Below are 8789 nucleotides of genomic sequence, written 5' to 3' on the forward strand. Positions count from 1 at the left end.
CTGCCCCTCCGCACCCTCCTCCCGCCGAGGCCCCCGGCCCGGGCAGAGGGCGCCCGCTCGCCGCGGCAGGTGCAGCGCGAACTTGCAAAGCCTCGCTGCTGCGCTGCACCTGCAGCTCCCGGGCCCCTGCGCCCTGCAAGGGAGCCCGCGCGGCTGACCTGGGGGCGCGAGAGCCGGTCCCGTGTCTGAGCCCAGACGTCCCCGAGAGCCCCTCCTGGACCAGCGTCACCCCCTGACCTGGCCCCGACCTGCGCCGCTGCAGGCGGGGAGTCGCGTGCACCCTTTCCCTTGGTGGGGACTTCACTCCCGGTCTCACCGTGGTGTGGCTCCCATCACTGGGCCTGTCTTTCATCCCCGGCGTCCTTCCGGGGCTGTTTGAGCGCTCCTCTGTTGTGAAGGTGCCTTTACTTAAAAGTGGATAATTGGGACGCCTGGTGGCTCAGCGGCTGAGCGGCTGAGCGGCTGAGCGGCTGCCCTCGGCTCAGGTCGTGACCTCGGGGTCCTGCATCCCTGCATCAGGCTCCGTGCAGGGAGCCTGCTTCTCCCGCTGCCTGTGTCTCTGCCTCTCTGTGTCTCTCATGAATAAATAACTGAAATCTTTAAAGAAAAAAAGCGGATAATTGTTTCATCCACTAAACCAGACAAGTGTAGAGTTCAGTGGGTTGCAATTCATTGGCAGGGAACAAGTAAAGGAGGGCTGCCTGCCTGTGGAAGCTCTGGCCCTAAGGGCCTAACATATTCAATCCCTATGGGATGGTTCACCTGATGAACACACCTGAAGAGAATGCTGGTGTTAGTCGAATTTAAATATTTCTAAACCTGACTTTCTTAGACTCTAAAATAAAACGTGAGTTGTTACGTCTTCTTACTCCACGAAACATCATCCCAATGCCCTCGGGATGCCCTCACTGAGGTGGCACACAGTTTTGGCAAGCTGTGGTCTAGGGCTGGGTTGTAAAGTACACGTGGGTTTCAGGGTGAAAGTATGTAAAATACCTGGTGCATGACCTTTATGTTGCCTGTAGACTGAAATGACAATATTTTACATATACTGAGTCACATAAAATATGTGATTTCAGTTCATTGCACCTATGTTTAAAATACAGCTACCAGGGCAGCCCCAGTGGCACAGTGGTTTAGCACTGCCTGGGCCCGGGGCGTGATCCTGGAGACTTGGGATCGAGTTCCACGTCAGGCTCCCTGCGTGGAGCCCGCTTCTCCCTCTGCCTGTGTCTCTGCCTCTCTCTCTCTCTCTGTCTCTCTGATAAATAAATAAAATTTAAAAAATAAAATAAAATACGGCTACCAGAATGTTTTAATTACACTGTATATGATACTCCTGTGGGACAGCACTGCTCTAGGTACTTAGCATGGAAAATAACCTCGCCGTGAGTAGGGGAAAGATTAGTGACTTTACAAGTTGTGACATCAATGAGAGAAAAAACCCTTGCGTTCCTACTAAATGAGAAGAGGACAGCTGCCTCTTTGCACTTGTTCAGAGGTTTTTCATCTTACCATCCACCAAGGTTTGTCTTTGGCCTTCACACTTCTACGCCATTTCCCTGGCAATGTGCCTTCGCTGTGTTTGAACACACATCTCAAAAGCCTCTTCCTTTTGTTTGGGGCCAATAACTTTATAACATTTTAGGCCAGAGCCCATGAAAAGGACGAGAACTTCGTCAGGTGTCATCTCTCCTGAACTGCGCTCACCGGGAATAAGGGGGAGCAAGGTAGACTTGGTGTTTGTCCTTGCGGTTAGTCTAATAGGGTGGGACGACACCCTCCCCCAAAATACAGTGTGTGAAGTGAGGTGCAGGACACAGCAGAGGCTGCACCCGAGCATAACAGGCGGGTCACCCTTGGGGACCACAAGGCCTCCGGGAGGGTAAGGAGGGTGAGTCCACTCTAGGGAGCTTGGAGCTGGAAGCGGGTTCAAGAGATCACAGCAGAGCCGTGTTTTTTTTTTTTTTTTTATGTAGGACAGATGCTCCCCTGGCAGTTGCAGTCCAGAGAGAGTCCCTCTCAGGAGAGGTTTTCCGCTCCAGTGTTGCGCCAGTTTTCACAGAGCCTATGCAACAGGCACCGAAGGATCAGTAGGATCTGAAACGCATCTTGCTTCGTCTCCCATAAGAAGTGTCATCTAGTCGGCTGTGTACGGGAAACCGCTTTAGTTACTTGCACTATTTGTTAACGTATTTGCTCCCCGTAACCGTGTAATGTCAGGCATAAGCATCTACTTACAATGCAAGACCTGACAGCCCGGCTTGCCTGTCCGTACCCAATTCCGCTGCTTGAACATCCAAATTAATCTTTCCCTTCCTTCAGAAACCCCAATCACAATTCTAGCTAGAAGGTACAGGCTAGAAGAGGGCCCCACTCTGAGTCCCCTAAGAAACGGATTTAGATGGCTCATCAGCCCCAGGGGCCTGATCCCAGGACTTTAGGTCACCACAGGGGACCCACCCATTCCTTTTGGGTGCAATACCTCCTCTGTCTCCTGCATCTGACCTCCACACCCTTTCTACCTGGGGGAGGGAGGTTACCGGATTAGACTAATTGCAGGGAGGGTAGGGCCCCAGGTCTGTTGCCCACCCCATCGCCGTCCAAGGGCACCATAGATGTGCCTGGATGTGTAGAGCAAGAGGGCGGGAGGGACGCAGATGGATCTGGCTGTTGAGATCCCTGAGCTCATCCCAGCTCAACGGGGGAAGACAGGAACAGATCTGTGGTTCACACCACAGGAGCCCACCTGTACCTGTGCCAGCCTCAGGGTGGAGACAGTCCAAGTGGCTTGACTTGTCCAGGGGCAGAAGGAGGTTTGGGTGTAGTGCTGCTGGGCTGGGCTCCCGTGAATCATCAGCACAGGAATTATTGCCCTCCATTGGAGGGGCTGTCCCCAAAGATGGACTTCCTGCCAGGGATCCCTGCCCATCACCATTCCTTCCTAGGCACGGGCCGCCCTGGTCCCACTTGGTTAGGGGGGACACCTCACTAAACTCCTGAACCCGGTGGCTGGACCCTAGACTACATGCTGCTGGCGTCCAGCATTCGGGTGGCAGGAGTACGAGAGCATCTCTGACCATTCAGGTGCCGGATCGGGGCGGGCAGGACAGACGGCACTGCCTCACGCTGCTTGTGCTCCATAGGAGGGCAAGCCCTACAAAACATGCAAACCAGTAAGATAATTGCAGGTTTTATCATTGCCGTGATGGGAAGAAGAAAAAAAAGTGGAAGAGAACGAATGGGTCACTGATTTACTGGGTGACAGGAGGACGGCGCCCTGTAAGTAATTAAAGGAGGTGGCCGCGGCGGCACCCCAGGGAGGAGTGTTCCGGGAAGAAGACTGTAAAGACTCCAGACGGGCAGGGGATTGGCGCAAAGGACGGAGAGCCAAGGCGGGTGTGCATCGTGAACGTGGGCAGGCGTCGGGTGGGAGCAGCGAGCAAGGCCAGATCATAGGGGGTCATGCAGGGTGTGGCTGGGGTTCAGATGCATTCCGGTTGCCACGGGAGCTGCTTCAGGGTGATCTTTGGGAAGAGAGGACTGCATGCTGACAGATGACCTGGCTGCGGCGAGAGGTCAAGAGGCTGGCCTGCGGGCCGCAGAGCCCTGCCGGACGGGTGGCCGCCGGGGCCGGGCCAGCGGAGCGGGGAGGGGAGGCCTCCGGAGAGTCGGGCTGGAGGACGGGGCTGATGGGCGCGGTGCACAGGAGCTGTCAAGGCTCACGGGGACTGAGGCTGACTCCCGGCTTTCTGGTGTGATCGTCCGAGGGGCAGCAGCGGCTGGTCCCCTGGGGGCAAAACCCGTAGCCCCACGGCGCACGTGTGCATGCAGGCAGCACCACTTGCGATCGCCGGAGGCGGGAACAGCCCCGAGTCCGTGGAGGGATGAGTGGATAAACACAGGGTGGTCGGGCCCCACGACGGGTGGAATTAATTATTCGGCCATTATGCTGAGCGAAGAGAGGCCAGACGCACAAGGTCACACGTGTACGATTCTGCGAAATGTCCGGAAGGGGCAAATCCATAGAGACGGGAAGCAGATCAGCGGCGCCGGGGAACGAGGGGAGGAGCTGCTCGGTGGGCATAGGGCTGCTTCTTGGGGTGACAAAAAATGTGTTATATTTAGAGGTGATGTGTGCACAGCACTGTGGCTGCACTAAGGCCACGGGAGGCTTCACTTCAAATCGGTTCACCTTAGGGGTGCCTGGCTGGCTTGGTCGGTAGAGCGTGAGGCTCTTGATCTCAAGGTTGTAAGTTCAGGCCCCGCAAAATAACATAATAATAAAAAAGTAATAATAATAAATAAAATGGTTAATTTTATGTTGTGTGAATTTCACCTTAATTAACAAAAATTCTTGTAGGGGAACCTGATTTCGCTGGGTTGGATTTGAGACGCCCAGACGTGCAAGTGGGGCTCTCAGGCAGGTGGTTGCGTGTGTGAATAGGACAAGTAACAGAGAGTGACCGGTTTTACCTGCTCCTGTGGGAACAGCTGTTTCCTGTCCTCCTCAGCCCACTGTCTGCGTTGGTGGGGCCACAGGGGGTGTGGGGTCCGCCCTGCCGGGTCAGGACAGTAGAGGCCGCAGAGCCTCACCAGCCCCACCCGTCTGCCCGCCGGGGACCCTCGCCCCGTGGTCTCCAGCTTGCGGTTGAGAACCTGTCTAGAAGTTCTGGAATCCTCCCCGCATTAGTGGGAAGAGAGAAGAAGCATAGTCCCCATTTACAGTCTGTCATCTTCCATCTGGGACCTGCCCCTGCCGGGCGTGGGGCTGCAGGGCCCCGTCCTCCACCCGAGCTCCAGTTCTCTGTTGCGGGTCTGGTTTTATTCACGCGAGACCTCCGTGTCCCTGGCGCTTGCACCTCCACGTGCTGCCGGCATCCTGACGGCGAGGCAAGCCCAGGAGCCCCCCCGCTCGGCCTCCCTATGTTTTGTGGATCAAGTGTCACCTGGAGGTGCTCTGTGGCTGGCCCCTGGGGGTTGGCGGTGACTAGGGATCCCTGCTATGGGATGTGGTCACTAGGTGGTGCTGTCCTCATGCCACCTGGGTCCCCCACCCCACCGCGCACCCTGCTGCTCCCTCTTCGGGGTGCTCCTCCACGAGACACTCTTTCAACCAAGCCAAGGTTACCACAAATACTGCTTTCTTGACCTCCGAAGTGTGGGAAAATTGTCAGCCGGGGTCCACCTGACCATTGCCATGGTGACTGAGAAATGGTTTTTGCCCTTCTGAGCTCATGACCCTTTGGGAACGGGCGCGGGGAGGGCCTTCCCCAGCTCTGTGCCCACAGCTCTCAGGATTTCTGTCCCTTTCAGCAGGAGCTTCTCGAGTTCCCAGTCACCATCAGTACACGCCACTGGCCTCCGCTCTGACCTAGAACGATGGCATTTCTTTGAGTTTTTGATATCTAGAACTTTCCACACACCAGGCATGGTGAGAAGTGCTTTCCCAGCGTGATTCAGGTGCCACAGTCAACCCCACTGGAGAGGGAAGAAAGCCAAGGCTTAGGAGTTCAAATATCCTGCCCAAGGGGACCGCTGACGTGCAGCAGGACGGCGACTCCGGACTCCGAGCCTGCATCGAGTCTGGCCTCCGATCCGAGCTCTTGCCCGCTCCCCCTGGGCGGCCACAGCCTCCTCCTTCTCCTCCCCGGGGAGGAGGTTTGGGTTCTGGTCGCCGTTCCACCATCGCTTAGCTGCGTGACCTTGGGAACTGACCCTTGTCTGTTGGCATGATGATCCCACGGTCCTTCCTGCTCCGTCCATGGAGCCTTGAACTTCTCTTCTTTCTCGACTAGCCTCTGCCGCGGCGGGAACCAGGCACCCAGCCGATGTTTACTCGTTCCCCCAACCCACCTGTATGGAGCCTCACGGCGGAGAACAGGAGAGACGAGAATTCTCGTCCCCTAAAGGCTGCAGGCTCATCGCGGGGAGGCCGGCGAGACCCCAGCCCGTAGCTGGAAGTTATCATACCTTAGGAAGCAGGGGGCCCAACAGAGAAGAGAGAAGCAGGGTAAAGGGGAGGGAGCACCAGGGTGGGGAGCCCATGATTTTAAGTAGAATGTCCTGCAAGGGCCTCTCTGGGAAGATGGCTCCTGAGTGGAGTCCTGAAAGAGGCAAAGGGAAGAGCATTTCAGGCTGAAGGAATCACAAGTGCAAAGGTCCTGGGGCTGGAGTGTGCCTGGGGCTTTCAAAGGCTTTGAAGCAGCCCCTGTGTGGGTGGCAGATAAATGGATATGATCTCAGCAAGTATGAGATAAGAAAGACTCTGTGGGTCTTGGTGAGGACATGAGGACATGTAGACAGAAGGGAATGACATGCCCTGGCTCATCCGGGAACAGTATGGCCCTGCCTGCCCCTGTGGGGGGTCGGGGGTGGTGGCAGGTGGCTGGGAGGTCTTTGGAGAGGGTGAGACACACTGGTGCGAGGGGTAGGAGGGACCGGATTCTGGTTAGGTCTAAACACAGAAGACCAAGACTTTTGTCTCACCCCAAATAGTAGTTATCGAATGTTGACTTTAGGGGGATCCACCAGAATTGCTTAGCTCTCCCCGCAGTTGATGGCGAGAACCAGCGAAGGGCTCCAGGTTCATCCCGGCCTTCCTGGGATCTTTCCGAGGGATTTACCATAAGCGAGGCGGAGCGCTCACGGAGAAGATTCCCTGCACCCCGTGATTCTCCGTCATCCTCTCAGCCACCGCCTCCGGAGGTTTCCCAAGGTGCTGACAAAAGCCAACCGTCTCCGCATGTGTCCTCCCTGCCGCGAGAAGGTGTTGGCGCCCCGGCGATCCGCAGAGACCCAAGGCGGGCGCGGGCGCGGGCGCGGGCAGGGCCCAGAAGGACGGACCTGCCAAACCTGCTCCTCTCTCGGCTGCTGAGCCAGAGGGAGTCTCAGGTCAGCCAAGCTCCTCCGCGACAAGGAAGGCCAAGGGCATGGAGACGTCCCTGAGAGAGCAGGTCAGCGCCGGGGGAGGGAGGAAGGCCGGGATGGAGCCCGGGAGCCGTCCTCGGGGGATGAGAGGCTGCGGCCTGGGAAGGAGCCAGCCGAGGGGCCTGCTTTATGGAGGCGGAGGAGCCAGCTCGTCCCGTTGGGCTCGGTTAGGGGACGGGTTAGAGGAGGCGAAGGCTCTCTGGCTGCTGAGTGTCACCCTGGGTGCGCGGGCGTGATGGATGGAAGAACACTCTCGCCTTACCTCTATGTGGTGGCCCCAGATGCAAGCAGGGAAAGGGGGTTCCTAAGCCCAGCTGCCTCTACCTACTGGTGGTCAGGACACAGAGACATTTAGGGGGGAGCAGAGGTGAGGGCCCTTAGCTGAGGGGTGCAGGAAAGCGCCTGCTTTGCTTGGTGACCACCCGCCTCACCTGTCGTGTTTGTTAGATTTATACTGATTTTCCTAAGCCTTCCTAAGCTCATCCCCTCCCGTTCTGGAGTCCTGTGCATTGCACAGGTGCGTGTGGGCACGTGTGTGTGTCTGTGTATGTGTGTGCTCGAGGGTGTATACGCTTTCTCCTTCTCTCCGTTACACATAAGGCAAGACTGAGCTCTGAGCTACGAGGAGGCATGGGGCATCCTGCAGGAGGACCCCCAATCTCAGAAGCTCAGGCCTCATACGACCTTGGGTTCTCTCTGGGATTGCAGCAGGGTTAGAGAAGACTTTTACACGATTTAAAATATCCTGACGGATCTCCGGGGTACATTTTCTTTACTGTTAGGACTAACCCCTGTGTAAATCAGAACGGAGCTGCAAAGACACCCCCACATGTTGCATTGCCGTTTGGGGTTTCGTTATAAGCTGCTTCACTGCACAAAGCATGGTCCCGAATGGCTGCTACCCGGCTACACCCACTTCCACCCGACCCCAGTGTGGCCTAGGGGTCCCAGGAACCCACGGCAGTTGGTTGGGGTTTAGAGAGTCCTGGAGAGACTTCTGCCTTCAGCTGCCCCGGTGGGGCCGCAGGTAGCGTGAGCTGGCCCTGATTCTCCGTGTTCACGCTGATGGGAGCAGGTGTCCGTGAAAACCCAAGTGCCACCAGACCTTCCGTGGGGGTCCTGCGGACTCCGGGGCCAGATCTGAAATTAAACAGACCCAGTGCCCCCGCCCCCGCGCATGAGGAGCGCAGCCTGGGGTCCCCGCTTTCTTCTGCCCCCGGAGGGCCCAGCCCACCTCTGCTGAGCGCTCTTCAGTGGGAGTCGTAGGAGTGCCGGGTGCTTTCTTTCACCCCAGCAGACTTCCCCCGAGTTTTTTTTCTCTTGAGACAAGCAATTCGTGGGGGAAAGTCCTCGAGACCGTTTCCCTGGTTCCATCACGGGGGCTGCAGGAGTCGCGGGGTCCCTCATCCCTCGCACCACCCCGTCAGTCTCAGGGCTCACCTGCCATCTTTCAAAGGGTCTGGCAAAAAGTGTTTACTTCCCACCTTCTACCGTTCAGACTGACTTTATATGCTGACTCTGCCCCAGAGTCGGAGCTGGACGCGAGGAGAGGCAGCTGCACTCATGCAGAGTGTCCCCGATGTCATTGAAGACAGCTGCACGCACATGGGGGTTGCTCCTGGGGATGCCGGGCAGCCGAGGGGAGCACGGATGCTGGAATGAGCAAGCATAGGGGACAGAGGGGAGGAGGCCGCCAGGGAACATCCGGGGCAGAGACGGAGCTTGGCTGGGGCACCCGACGGCCAGGGCACCTGCGGGCTCAGCCTGGACTTAAAGGAAGGCACGAAGAATGGGGCACTGGTGTCCCATGGGCCGAGGGTGGCCGGTGCTGGCCTCAGGGGGACAGGCCAGCTACTCAG

The sequence above is a fragment of the Vulpes lagopus genome, chromosome 12, assembly GCF_018345385.1.
Source record: "Vulpes lagopus strain Blue_001 chromosome 12, ASM1834538v1, whole genome shotgun sequence".
In the NCBI taxonomy this organism is placed as follows: domain Eukaryota; kingdom Metazoa; phylum Chordata; class Mammalia; order Carnivora; family Canidae; genus Vulpes; species Vulpes lagopus.